This window comes from Zeugodacus cucurbitae, chromosome 2 (genome assembly GCF_028554725.1).
Source record: "Zeugodacus cucurbitae isolate PBARC_wt_2022May chromosome 2, idZeuCucr1.2, whole genome shotgun sequence".
NCBI lineage: Eukaryota > Metazoa > Arthropoda > Insecta > Diptera > Tephritidae > Zeugodacus > Zeugodacus cucurbitae.
In genome coordinates, this window is record NC_071667.1 from 56,773,927 (window position 1) to 56,789,972 (window position 16,046).

The window sequence follows — 16,046 nt, forward strand, 5'->3', positions numbered from 1 at the left end:
AAGAATAGCCCAGATCTCAGTCTAACTACATTAATAAAATAATTTTCAGCTTTCAGTTTTGGTACCAAGAATATCAGTAACCACAGTTATTCGGATGGCAATATTCTGAACGGTTCCTTCAAAGGGTATTTAGACCAGCACGAAAAAAATAGATGTTGTTAGACGTGGTAATTTCAAGTTTTAGAAATATCACCGGTTTTATTTGTAAAGGAGAAAAAAAGCTGACTGTCTTCGAAAATATTTTCTTCATATTAACCCTTTCGTTTTGACAACCACATAACCTAACCTAACCCTTTGTTGCAACTCTCCATATCAGTTTTTCCTTCGAAGAGTGTTCGCATGACCATTTGTTCGTTTTTCTTTTCTTATTTGCCTTTAGAGTACACACTATGCATTGCAACCGTCGTTCTCGTAAATTTAAATGACAGCTTTTTGCATTGGAGAATGTCTTTGCGCCAATTAATATTGCGAAACCGCTACGGAAAATTGACGGCTGCGTTATGTTTGAAAGTTCTGAGAATGACACGCGCTTTCAAGCGTTGACGCTTGTCGATAGTCCATGCGGGAGCAGACCTAACATGCAACCGTGGCTGTTATTTTAAAAACTGTATATAAATGGTGCTTGGTTAAAGAAAGCACTGAAGCTAGAAATAAGAAGAAATAAACAAACATTGTAGCACAAATTGCAAAGAAGCCCAATATTCGACAGCAAAATGCAAGCGGCTTTGTGGTGTTTGTGCCCAGCCCAGCCTCTTGTATGCAAAACAATGACGAGTTGATTAGTTTTCGTTCACATTCTTTCGTGCACCGCTGTGCTCAGAGCACACAGTGCAATGTTGAACGCTCTATCGCATACCTATTGTGTTGTAAATATCCATATTAGGGTGGGTCTTACGTAAAAGTATGCTTTTTGTAACATATGCTCTAAGCTGAATATATACTCATTGAGTTGCGTTAGGTTAGATTCCATCAGCTATAGATGAAACTAACATTTGGTTAGTTAAAGACAAGTGCTTTGTACAACCAGAAAATTACTGCAAATGGATCTCATGTCTTGAAAAAGCTGCTGGAACTCGTCTTATATCAGTTTAATCGGCTGATTTATATACACTATATTAGTTCGTCTAGATGATCTTGCAAAGGCAAGATACATCAGACTTAATACAATTCTATCCCGTCTTCTTGCAAATAACTTCAACAACTGGAACCCGGTCCTTAATCCGACTTATTATTCTAGTAATACCGACCACCTTAATGATATAGATATATAAACATAGAGTATATTTGTATATGGGTTGGTGGATGTAAGCCCGGCAAAGCAATCGAGCAGCTAACCTACAACTCAGTTAACCACTCAATCCGCGTCCGTTAACCAACTGCCATTAGCCGAGCGTGTCAATTGCAACTGCAGCGCCGATGACGCGGCGACCACCGCCAACCGACCAACCAAATAGAGCAAAAAGCAAATACACACCCGCACGCGCCTTCTCACTCACTCTCCGCTCACCGGCTTAATCAGTTATTATGCTAACGTTGCAACCGCAGTAAGAGCACTTTAAGCCCCCAACTCGCCGCTCGCCCGCCTGTCACGGCTCACCACCTCGCAATCAACTGATTATAATGTCATCAAAACCGGAAGTGGCAGTTTAATTTAAAAGCGATAATTGAATTTTATTTCTGCACTTTTTCCCCCTGGCACTTAGCGCCATTTGTGGGGTTAAATTGATTTTTGCGGGCTAATGGGCTTTGGCAGTGCGTTAGCTGAATGTGCCGTGCCCGTAAATGAAGAAACGAATTAAGTGCAATTGAAAGCGTCGCAAAAAGAGTGCAAACAAGAGAGAGTTGTGAAGAAAAAATGGTGTTATAATTGCATTTGGTGAGTTGCGAGTAGCGGTTAGGGGATGAAGCCGCATTAAATTTGTATTGAGTGCAATTAATTGCTGCCGAATGAGTGACAGTACACGATTTTTTATTTTTTTGTATTTTCTGGTTGTGTATACGGCTTCATATTAAATTTCTATTTCAGTAGGAAATCAAGCCTCAGCAACATTTCATCATTTCATCATTTTTTATTTGATCTGCTGTTATTTGCGTGAGCAATGTTGTGTTGAAAATAAGATGTAGTGCAATGCAGCAGTTACATAACATCAAAAAGATCTTCTTAACAAGTCAAGGATGGATAATTGATGAAGAGCTTGTTGCAGAACAATGATTCCTGAAGAGAAATTAGTAGAAGATGTGACATAAGCGATAGCTTAGCAAATTCAACAAACATTCACTAATCTCGAGAGAGGTCCAGGTGATTCAAAAAATCTATAGTTCAGAAACCCAAAATTTTTTAGAAAATATGGAGAAGGGCCGCACTCACATTAATTTAAATAAAATGGGGAATGGACCCACTTTTGGATTAAAAACCATACCTAAGGAACTAGTCGAGCAATTTCAACCAAATTTGGTACATAATATTTTCTTAAGACTCTGATTTCACAGATGGAAAATGGGCGAAATCAAATTTTAATTTTAATTCAATCTCATTATTTATTTATTCATTTTATTGCTATGTGTCATTTAGTTTGTTTACGGCGTCATTGGAAACAAGTCAACCTTTTGTGTGCGTTGCGATTTTTACTATGAATAAAAATATTGAACAAAGAGTATATGTGAAATTTTGTGTTTCAAACGAAAAAAAACATTTAGTGATTCAACCATGTCGAAAACTCATGTTTACGATTGGTAAAAATGATTCAAAGAGGGCGAGAAGAAGTGAACGATTTGCCACGTTTAGGACGGCCTTCGACCTCTTCAACTGAAGAAAACGTCGACAAAATAAAGGAAATGGTGCTCGAAAATCGTCATTATAGTTTGCGAGAGATAGTCCAAATAATGGATATGTCTCATGAGACCGCTCGCCATATTTTGGTTGATGTTTTGGGTATGCGGAGAGTCGCAGCGGTGCCAAAAGATCTGAATTTTCTTCAAAAAATGAATCGCACTAAGGTGGTTGAAGACATGCTTGAACGCGTAAATTCCGATCCAACGTTCATCGAACGCATCATAACTGGTGACAAGACATGGGTTTTCGAGTACTTGCATGCCAACAAGTCAACAATCATCGGAATGGCGCGACAAAAATGAGCCGAAACCGAAATAACCGCGCTAAAGCAAATCGTAAATCAAGGTGATGCTGACCGTTTTCTTCCATATTCGTGGCGTTGTTCATTCGGAATTCTAACCTTGCCCTCCGTTATGAAGCGAGAGAGAATGTTCGTCGTTCAGAATTGTGGCGAACAACAGTTGGATTTTGCACAACGCTAATGCACCAGCGCACAAAGCGATCATTGTGAACGAGTTTTTGAACAAAAATTCAACAAATATCATCGAGCAACCACCGTACTCTCCAAATATGGCACCATGTGATTTTTTCGTGTTTCCAAAACTCAAATTACCACTTCGTGGAACCCGTTTTAAGAGCATTGAAGACATCAAAACTAAATCGCAACGAGAACTGAAGGCCATCCCGGAATATAGCTTTAAAAAGTGTTTCGATGATTGGAATGTTCGTTGGAGGAAGTGTATTGCCTCAGTAGGGGCCTATTTTGAAGGGGATATAATATTTTAATTATAATTATATATATAATTATATATTATTTCAAATTAATTAAAATTTCAAATCCGGCTACTTATTTGACATAATGTATGTAGTAAACTGATTGCAGAATTAAAAATTGTCGAAAACGGACAATAACTTTTCAAGCTCCTATATATCGAACTCAGCTTATGGACAATTTTTCATCGAAAATATTGGTAAATCTCTCATATATTTTATAGAAATTCAGACGGAATCTTTTTGAATCTTCTTTTCATTTTGCGACTAACAAGCCCTTATCTTCGTTAGTGAGGCACTGAACTTTTCGAAGCATGCAGGTCTTGAAGTTAAATTCCATTGATACAAGCTACGGTACACTAAATTTACGAGTGACTTTCTTCTCCTCCAAACAAACTTTTTGAGCATTTAAGAAAAAGCCTAGCCCAATTAGTTAAAATCATCATTCATTTGGAAGTCGTAAAAAAAAATAAAGCATTTTTTCTCTGTATTTTATTTAGATATTTATTTCGACATCTTCAGCAAGCAAAGTCAAACTTATATTTTTGAAACATTTGCAATGAGCTTAAAACACACACTAGTCTCACCTTTGATTAGCGCACATTCTTAATTGAAGGTCCAAAAATAATTGGATTTCATTTTTTTAGGTTTGCAAGTGCGATGGGATATTAATGCGAACCTAAAAACACAACATCAACACACACACAATCATTTTCTAAAATATCCACTTTCATACCACCAACTCGTACTCAGAAATAATTTCTGCCCGAATTTGCAATTTAATTAAAAATTTCCAAAAACCCATAACGGTAGTTTAGCGGAGCAGCAATAGAAACAATGCAATCAAATGCCACGAGATATTTATTAAGTAAAGCTGCCATTTCGTGGATTGCGCTAAATATTAAATATCCATAAATATTCGCAATTTTCCAACCGAAATCAAATGCCAAGCAGCACAGCAGCACTGCAACAACAAAAACAACAACAGCTTGTGTTTTGCTTTGGTGGTAATGCCTACAGCAAAAAGCTCCACATATTTCACTGATCCAGTCGGTTTTGGCGGTTGACGGTACACATTTGTTGTTGCTATCACACCGCTATCGCGCGCTGTTTTTGTAGTTGTTGTTGTTGTTTCGAATACTCAGAAATTTGTAGAGTGTGTACAAATTTGTGCTCAATAATATTGTAATCACAGCGAAATCATGCAGCCAGCCAGCGGTGTGTGTCGGAGTATGTATCAGAGAGGAGCGCCTGGCCGCAGCGCTCGATTTGGCGTGCTTAGTCGGAAGCGCGGACAAATGGTGAACATGGCAAATTACAAGCATCCGCTGTGCTGCTGCGCGGCTGGTGTGCGTGCGCGCGGTCGGTAAGTACAACTAGAAAATGTGGAAAAAACACGGAGCGGCGCAACGCGTATTAGCTGGCCACAGCAGGTTTGCAGCTTTGGCAAGCGATTAGCATCACCATTTGTTTATGCGCCGTTTTTTCGCCAGCGCATACCCACGCGCACACACTCACACACCTAGCGCTTTCGTTTGTTCACTTAGCGGTGCGCGTTGTTGCCTTCCACCAGCTGACCAGCGCCAACCACAGCACACACAACATCCATTCCGCCTGCAATCGCTGGCTAACTTGTATGGAAATATATGATTGTATGTGTGTATGTATGTGCGCGCGCTTACATCCGCCATGCGCTGCAGCAATTATGTAAATCAAAGATGGCGTTTGGTTGCGATTTTCCGCCAGCGATACTAAAATTCTATGCATTTACAATTTTCTAATCAATGGAAATTTAATTTTTATTTATATGCTTGGCTTCCGGTGTGCCACACCAACATTAACAAGCACACACAGGCACACAAGCAGAGTTAACAACAGCAAGCAACGTGCCACAGCAATCACCTTTTTGTTGTTGTATTGCCGCCCGTGCCATTGCCAGCAAGCAGCCAACAGCGAACAGCAAGCATTGCTCATCCACCCACAATATTGTTTTGTCCACATGTTTTTTTAGTACGTTTTGTTGTTTTTGCTTATGATGTTGTTGTTTTTACTGTTGTTGTTGTTATGTACGCGCTGGCATTCGCTTTGGTCGCTGCGGTGTCGGTTTTTAGTAGCTTTGCTTCCACCGACTATCAACTACCTTTTGCCTGTTGCCTCTGATGTTTGCATTGCTCTAGCTGCTGCTGCTGCTGTTGTAGTTCTCATTGTTGTTGTTGTTGTTTGAGCTGCCGCTGTTGGTTGCAATTTGATTGTGTTTTCCGCGTTTATTTATGCTTACTTAAGTATGTAGTTATACGGTTGCAAGCGCGCACACACACACACACACACCAACTGCTACATAAATATTTGCATGAGTGTATGTGCATGTGTGTGTGCGCACTCGCGTAGCAATTTGTGTTTGCTGCTTCACGTCGTGAAATTTGTGGCTGGTTTGTTAAGTAAAATTGTTGCCATTGTACGCCAGCGCAACGCGAAACGAGCGTGCGGTTATTTCAATTTTAATAGCATTTTGCTATTGTGAAGCGCGGAGTATGCACCGGCAAAAAAAAAGGTGAAATTGGTTTACCACTAACAAAATTAGATTCTCCGGCACGTTATGCTGCCGCATGCAGAACGCCAGTCAGCTATCAGAAGCAGTGATGTAGGCGTAATCAGAAAATTAGAAGTAATTTCAACATAAAAATCTGATTTCTCTAATTAGTTATTAAGATCCCAAGCAATTAGCATTATTTATGAGCTTAATTTAACATTCCCATATAATTTACCTTCAGTCTTACTAATTATGATCAAAACAAAGATATTTTTTGGGTTTTAGCATTATCTTAAGCGCAGAAAAGAAGAAATTTGAGAGTGGAAACAAAATCAGTAGTAGAGCTACTCCTCAGCTTTCGGTAGGATCCCAACTCAGAAGGTAGCTGAAACGGAATTATTCCAAAAAAGGGAGTTTACTTATACTTATTCGAAAGCTCAAGACGTTACATCTACTTTTTTTGTGAAGTAGTTCCTAAATCATAAAATGCAAGACATAGAAATTTTTAGACCATAACAGATTAGTGTTAACCCGAATGCATATGTTATAGACTACAGATATGATCTATAGCGTAAGTTAGATGCTCCACATTCGACCATTTTTTGGTGAGTGATTTTACATGGCAGTATCTGTGCAAAGTTTAATACCGATTTCTTCATTAGTGCTTGATTTATATATTGTAAAGCGAATGAATCAGATTGTATCCACAAATGTGTTTGCAAATTTTCAAACTGTGATCAGGATGTCGAGGATATGATATGTATTAAACATGGTTGTAAATGATCAAGTAGTTCTTGAGTTCGGTTCGGACCCAAACGTGGGCGGTGCCACTTCCATAGTCCAATTTTATTCTTTAATGTAACAATTAGTGCTTCTCACGTCGTCCGTTAGCGATTTAATGATTTTACCCTTTATAGACTCTCTCGAGTGTTACAGAAACATTTCTCATAGCTCTCAAACGTTTTTAACCAAATGGTGATTATAGCACAATAGTTGAACTATTAACCTTTGCCAGGTATTTTAAAAAGACAATATTGGAAGAAAATAGCAAAAATGCATCATCAACTAATTCGCAAATTCATTTAAAATATCATTTCGACAATATGTAACGGTAAAGTACTGTCAATTATGTAACACATTCCAAGAAATAAAAAAAAACGAATTGTGAAAAGAGTTTCTTGGCACTAACAAAATTAAATGATATAAGTTTTTGTTGTTCTTGGTTCATTTTTGCATTGCGTTTGCACTTTTTTTGTATCAATCCCTTTTGCATAATGCATATAAACATATTTAATTAAAAAGAGTAATTAAACTGAAGTAGGTTAGGTTAGGTTAGGTTTGTAGGCAGATCTCTGTAAAAACAGAAGATCTCACTTAGATAGCCTGGCGCTGTCCATTGTGGTACCAATAAAACTCCCTGTGTATCAAAGACCTTTAGGATTCAGCAAAACGCTTGGAATCCGTTACAAATTTCTTAAGGCGGCTAATATCGATTCTAGCCAATTCGCTAGGATCGCCGAAAAAGGGCCTAACGAGGTGTTTCAATCTCAGTCTGGCAAAAGCTGGACAATGTAGAAGGAAATGCTTAGATGATTCCATCTCGCCTTCCTCCATACAGCTTTGGCAACTTGCATCTGCCACGATCCCAAGTCTCATCGCATGGGTACTCATTGGACAATGTACAGTAAGTACACCCATGATGACGCTGAGATGAACCTTGTCCAGAGAAAGCAGTTGAAAGGACCGCTTACGCTCCACAAAGGGCCAAAAGGACCTCGCCACTGCACAAGTACTGGTAGTTGAGCAGCGTTTGACGAGCTCATGTATAGTCTGCATGTCCAGCGCTCTTGCGCAGGTGGACCATGGACTACCAATGCGCTCCCATTCCGACGTCAATGTAGCTAGGGTACCCTCCCTTGCAAGCTTGTCCGCTATACAGTTACCAACGATCCCGCGGTGACCGGGTACACACACTAGTGGGTTCGCAAAATAGCTAGAAGCTATTGATAAGAATCTAAGACACTCCTTAACTAGCACAGTGCGTACTGTCATCGAATCCAATGCCAGTATTGCCACCCTGCTGTCGGAGTGAATACATACCTCTTTAAAAGAGGTCACCAAACGGAGCAGTGCGTTCACTGCTACTTTAACCAAGCAGCGACCTCTGCCTGGAAGACACTACAGTGGTCAGGTAGCCTAAAGCTCGTATTGATAGAGAGCTTTATGCAGAAAACTCCCCCACCCACCTTTCCCCTTAGCTTCGATCCATCAGTGAAAAAGCTGACTGCACTTCTCCTCCATTGACATCTTCTATCCCACATATCCCTCGTAGGTACGTGTGAAGAGAAGAAACCTCTAGGGGACGGTTCCGCGGTGCAGTGGTCCAAGTCCAAACTGAAGTAAAAATGAATACATTTTTCTGCGGAAAGTGAAAAAGTGTGTTTATATGCAATGCGTAAACTCATCCTTGACATATTGTAAACTAAACTAAAACATCTTAATTGAAATGCTGTTAAAGTTTCATGAAGTTTCATCCCATCACAATCCAGTTATTGATCTCAAGAAAGAGGAAACAGCGAATTTCGTATTTTGATGAGTATAACGGTAAATCTGTCCCACAATATTCACAGATTAAGTAAAGGTTCGGCTGCCACGTTTCTCCATATTACCTGAAAAATTCATAGTTCAGATGTCACTCGTAAGTAGCGTTCTCTCTAATTCCTTCTGGCACTTTCATGACTCACTATTTTCGACTCACCGCCAACAGTAATATTTCCAATTTTGTAAAATTATGAAATATATCGTAAAATCGTTACTACTAACTCAGGGTTCATTTTAACCAACCACGTGCTGCTTGATAATATCGCCAAAGCATCCCTGACAATAATTGCTGCAAAGTCAAACGCATTCACAAAATATTTATTAAGACCACAAGCAGTGTTTCGGATTTACTAGTTTAATACAATATTTTTCATGGTCATAACTGCTGCTGTTTGGCTGTTATTATTAACATAGAATATGCTCACTGCCGATTAAATGCTATTGGTTTAGTGTATTTTCCATTTTTGAATGTCTTTTACCGCCATTTCATAAATGATGCCATGCAACTCTGCCATACATTTGCAACGCATACATATGCAACACACATATACACATGTACATATGTCTGTATGGGAGTGTGGAGCTGAACACAACAGGCGTTTGCTGTTTGTAATGTGCGGTGACCATGGCTGGTATTGTTTATGATAATTCGTTTGCCGCTAGCAGACACAAGGACCAAAACAGCAATGCAGCACAGGGTGCAGTCGCAGTCAGTAAGTATTCACATGTTTTTATGTTTAACCAAACACACCAAATGTACACACACTCATACACACCATACAAACACATACATACTTCCATAGTTATCGTAATAATTAGGGAGCACTCATGTGAATCAAACCAGAATTCTGGCTTTGAATTATAATAAAACGTGATTTCGCTGCCATTTCTTTAATATTTCTCAATAAAGCATATTTAAGAAATTTAACTGAGCTCCAATATATATAATTTTTTTTATCTTAAACAATGAGAAGACCTTTATTCAAATTATTTACTAAAGTAAAACAAAAAAAAAAAGTAATTTTACCTTTGTTCAAACATTTTGCACTAGGCTAAAATGCATATTGGAATATTCGCATACAATTTTTGGCGAAAATGATTTCACGTACCCAACGCATACATTTGTTGTCCACTTTCAGGCGCCCAACAATGCAGATTTTATATGACCCTTGGTGCAACTGAAAACCCAATAGCATGTACGGACGTGCTCACAAACATGATATTTATAGCTGAAAATATAAATTTGCAAAATTAATTTAAAAGTGTGATTTATTAGTCCAAGGTATGATTTTGAAAATAAATTTGAATAATCACGATTTATGCTGTGAAATATAAGCAAATTGAAATTGTAAATTTTTATTTTCTACATTTATAATGTGGATTAATGAAGTCCATTTTAGGCATGATTAAGTTACACTATTTAGTTATTCACACAAAAAATAATGAACGCATCTCCTTGTCCTTGTTATATCGGGTAAGAGGTACTTTTTTCAATTGTCTTTGTTTGACAGTTCACGCAGGAGACATGTCAAACTGTCATGTTATTTTTGTTCAGTATTGATTGGCATTTCATCACGGAAATACTTACGCCTGAACAATGTCTACAAATTGTTCAACCTCATTATGAAAATTCTGTACAAAATGTGTTTCGCGCGCTTCACTCAACTTATGGTCAACATAATCGGCCTACTGAGCGTACTATTCGCAACACCATCGCCCATCTTGAGACACAGCATTCATTATAGGAAAATATTCGATCGATTGACCACGTCCAGTACGCAGTGCAGAACATATAGCAGCCTTATCTGAGAGTATATACGAAGACCGTGGAGAGTCGATTCGACGCCAATCGCAGCAACTTGGACTGACTGGAATTTACTGCATTTTACGTCGAGATCTTAAATTGAAAGTGTATAAAATATAGCTTGTGCAAGAACTGAAACCGCTCGACCTTCCAAAGCGAAATCGCTTCGCTCTATGGACTCTTGAAAAGTTCGAAGAAGATCCGACGTTTTCGAGTCAAATTCCGTTCCGTGATAAAACCCAATTTTGTCTCAATGGGTATGTAAATAAGCAAATCCGCATTTGGGACGGAAAGCAATCTGAAGAAAATCAAGAGCTGTCATTTCATCCAGAAAAACAACGGTTTGGTCTGGTTTATGGCCGATGGAATCATCGGTCCATATTTTTTAAAAAATGATGGCGGTGAGAACGTAACCGAAAATAGCGGCTGTTATCGCGCCAGGATACCTGACTATTTGATGCCAGCAATTGAAGCTCGTGATCTCGGTGACATTTGGTTTCAAAAAGACGGCGTCTTTTTCCGGTCATCGGATCTCGCTTCGATTCAGGCTTTGGAACAAAACATTACGCGTGTCAATCGCCAGGTACCAATCGCAATGATCGAGCGAATCATCGAAAATTGGACTCAACGGATGGACTATCTGAGACTCAAAGAGAAGTAGATAATGCACTGCTGAATTCACTTGTCAATTGAATTTGAAGTGAAAACTTATCTAATCAACATGGATGAGTATTGAAGCATAACTAACTAGAATCATAACAGTTCAGATCTCAAGCACTTCACTGCTTGGTCATATCGGAAATAAGCCGAAATCTGTGAATTTTTGCAAAAAACATTGCGATTTCCATTGCCAAAGAGACCTTAGACACACCTTAATGCCATCGGAAAATTTTTGTGAATGCAAATTATTTATTTTCAGAGTAAAAGGGGGAAATTCAGTTGCTGCGCTGGTGTTAATTGCTTTGTTGCACACATAAACACACACATGCATAGCCAAATGTTTGTATATATGTATATATGTGTGTGTGTGTGTGTCTATGTCAGTGCAAAATGTTTTAAATGCCAATAATGCAGCGAACGCACGAAATGCAGTCGCCCAGCAGGTGGTTGACGTCAAACAAAACACAAAAGCTGCAAACTGTCCGCTGTCCCCGCGTACGCTGTCACATCCACGCTCTTTTCACACCCTATTTGTTTATGCATTAGGTGGCATCTGCATATTTGTTTGCTTTCAGCGCTATGAGCGCATTAGCGCCAATGTCACGGTTCTAAAATGCGCGCGCGTTGTGTGTGCGTGTGTTTGTTTGTGTGCTTAGCATTGTTTATGCTGTCACTATCGGTGCCAAAATCGTGCAACAATCACATCGGGCGTAAAATTTTATGACCGCAGGACCTTTTTCCCACAAAATCATACAATCTAGTTTTGTAATTGCTTCCTGTATACATTGATTGTTGCTGTTCTTGTGCATACAAATCGCTGATCATGTCGCAAATGCAATGATTTCAAAAATGCTGTGGTGGATGCAGGTAAATATTAATTTTATGTTATCACTTTTGCTTTTCGGAGATGACAATTTTTGAATATATGATACATTTTCTGAGAATTCGCGGTTTATTGAATGATTTATGGACAAATCTTCAAAAAATAATTAAGACCTATTAAAAATACAAGTTTTATCTGTTCCGGCAAATGGCTTTACATTGGCTGTTGCATTCGAAATCTCACTAATTTTATTTCAAGTCAGTTTTTTTCAACCTTTTTTTATGCTAGTTAACATATTAATCTTGTATTAATAAAATGCAATTAAATGCAAACAAATTTCAAGGATTATCACATTTATTTAATTTATTTCGATTATCAACGGATATTTTTACAGTTTAATAAATTATAAAATAAAATAAAGTCTATTTTTATTGGAATACAGCTACCATTACATATTCCTGGTATTTCCTACAAATACTTTTAGACTTAAAGCAAAAAGGAATGTTTATGTGCTCGCCATGGCGTATACGTAACATTTATGCTTGGCTCCAAATACTGAAAATGCAATACTCGTTTAAACGATAACTCAGAGTGTGTAAGTAGATTTATAAAATGGGCGTGGCAGCTTACATATTAACTATATTTCTGAAATGAAATATATTTTATGTGCTTGCCAGTTGTTATTTGAAGTTGATTTGATCCAATCTGTAGGTATAGATGCAATTACTAAGATTTTTTTTTTTCAATTTAGCCGCAGATTCAACTAAACAAGAGTGGTAATTTAGTGGTAATTTGGAGGAATTTCATACAAAATGATTGTTTTTCTTCATTATTTTTATCAGCTGTACCCTTGCCCTGCCCATGTCTTATTTTGATATTCATTACGCTACAAATTCGTGAAATTGCAAAGCATATCGAATGTTTAAAAATTGTTCTTTAAGGTGCTATACCAGTGTAACCCCTGAAAAATTAGGCGTTTTTCGTGAATTTTTTAAAACAAAGTACTCGATCGATTGTTTCAAAGTTGTTTGCACATAATAAGGTTACTTTTCCAAATTTTTTCTTTACAAAAATATTGAAAAACAACGGAGTTATATGCTGTCTTCGAAGGTGCCAGAAAAAAATGCCCTAACTGCTGACAAGATTCTGGCCGAATGAAGTTATTAAAGTTATATATATTTCCTATACAATGACCGTTTTTTAGGTAAAAAATGGCTTTCTTTTAATGCCAAATTGACAATTATCAACCAATTAAAAAGGACATTGTGTAGTAAATATATTCAAGAATACTCAGTTTAAATTTGAAGTCGAGAAAAATGCGTTTAAAGTTTCGACTATAGCTGATTATACCAGCGAGCGGTCGCTCTTTAGAACGCTTCCATTCAAAAACTATTCAAGTTACGATCTTACCGCTTTCACAGGACATTTTTGTAGGTATAAACTATCGAATACGCAAAAAATAAAAAAATCGATTTTTTAAAAATGTCACACTGGTATAGCCCCTTAATGGCCTAAACAATAATCAAAATTTCAAAACCACCATTGCTAATCTTGAACCTAAAAAACACCAGGAAAATACATCAGATTAGACCCCAAGATAGCAATCCTCTTCCGAAAACACTCCAAAAAGAATTTCACTGGTATTTAATGAAAAATTTAGGACGTATTTGAGTCTAAATATCTAAAAGAAAAATTTACCGGCGCACGCATGACGCCGCTTCTAACTAGCTATGGTTGAATGAAAACGACGTGTGGATTTTTCAGTGTTTGTTATTAAAACATAGGCCTAAATAATCGAAAGTATGTTTAATCACCAAGGCATCATTAGTTCTACTATCACTATTGGAGCATGCTGGTCGATGTGTGTTGATGATTTTGTTGATGTGGTGTTTGTGTATTCCATAAAATTGATGGAATTTTAAGTAAGAAAAAACTCGTTGTTATACCTAAGAATGTTATTTTTTCAGGGGCTCAGTAAAATTTGGCTGTTATGTGAAAATTTTAAAGGATAACTATCAAAAGTACATGCCAAAGTTACAGAAAATTAAAATTTCATCAATGTTTTGGCATGACCATTGTTTTGTTTTGACTTTAACACATTAAAACATCTCTGTGGTGACATTAAAGAGCCGTCAGTGACAAAAATATCCCAAATATTGATGACTTGTTTGATAAAATAAGAACTACATGGAAATCAGTATAAGTGGCGCGTTGTCGGAATTTTATTATATGAAGACGCAACCGATATGGGTCAGTATTGAAGTTAAAGGGTTATACAACAAAATACTAACTAAAAATAAATGTAAACTATCCATAATAATTATGTTTATCTTGATACATATCTTCGTTTCTAATTAGCGGTCTCACCTAAATCGTGGATTTCACATGTTTTTGTACAAAAACAAAGGTATTGAGACATGAGTTTTGAATAGTTTGTTTTCTATTTGTTTTCTATTAGTTTGGCCATGAGTTGAAATAAAATAAGCAAAAATAATATAAACATAAGTGTTTTAGTAGAACAAGATTATTAATATAAATAAGTGCTAATTAGCTCTCAACACCTGTATGTTCCACAAATAAAAGAGTTTTATTTTACACTAGCAGACCATTCCGGCTACGCACGGACTTAAATAAACATTTCAAAAGTTATAAGTTTTTACACACTTATACAGACTCTCCCATACATATGTTGTACTTTACCGTTTCTTGCGTGGGTTCATAATAAAGAAGGAAAATGAGGAAAATTCGAACATGAAATTATATTTTATTTGCAATGAGCTAAAACTTGATTACGACCTCTAATCTTTTGTGTCCGATATCTTTCTTTCTGATTATGAAGGCATTGGGAACGCTCAGTTTTGTTCTTCAAGCCGCAGCACACGCTCCGTACTCGACTCTCAAGCGCGTACTTGGGAGGTTTAGAAATTTTGTTCAGCAAGCAGCTGCGAGCGCTCGTTATTCGACTCTCTGGCACACGAGAAATGAGACGAGAAACGAAAAGAGAATGACTTGCAAGATTTTCAGATTAAGACTCTCCATCACGGAGTACTTTTGATACCCTAGATCTTATCTTACTTTAACTGAGGTTTGGCCATTTAAAAATAATTAATATTTAAATTAATTTAATATTTTCAGTTAATTAAAACATTCTTGCCGCAGTCCTTAATGGCATTATAGCGAGGGTTAATAATTTTTTAATGTTTTTTAATTTCTTTTTTTCATTTACTCCGCAATTTTTGCCTCCAAATCAAAATTTCTTCAGAAATGCATATTAACTGAAGTGGTTTACTTCATCAAACGCTAATATTTACATATTTCAACCGAAACTTTTTTTGTATTATTGATATTGCCGCCAATCATGTACACGCAGAATTGGAAATAAACGCCGTAAAAAAAAGGAATATTTTCTTCAGTTCGTAGCTTTAAATTAAACCCTAATAAATTACCGATTTTAATTGAGCACTTCGACATGTCAATGCATCATTTAAATATTTAATTTGTGCCTTTAACGCATTACCGCACAGATGTAGGCAATTACAGCGGCTACTTAAGGCTCCATATTTACATATTTATTTTATATATGTATGTAAAAATGTGTGTGTGTGTGTTTGTGTGTGCACTTACAGTTGTACGCCAATTGCTTTAAGTAAATAAATCTTCAAATTTACGCAAACGCGTGACAGCGTTTAATTAACAATATGCATAAAATACATGTGTAACGGTACATGCACATACATATATATGTTCTTGTAAGGGTATATGTGTGTGTGTTATATGTTAATTGGGCTGTGTGTGTTAATGTGCGTATGAAAATAAATAAATATTAATTATTCATGAATCAGCGCAAATTATTACCTTTGCAACTGTTTGCTGGATACTTGCAACACAACTGTAAAATTAATGATGAGCACAAAAACCGCAGTTACTTCAGCCAAATGTTGGGCGCAACCAACACGCATACACACACACACAAGCGATGCTTGCTACGCCCATTAAAATAAACAAAGAAGCAGCGGCTGCACTG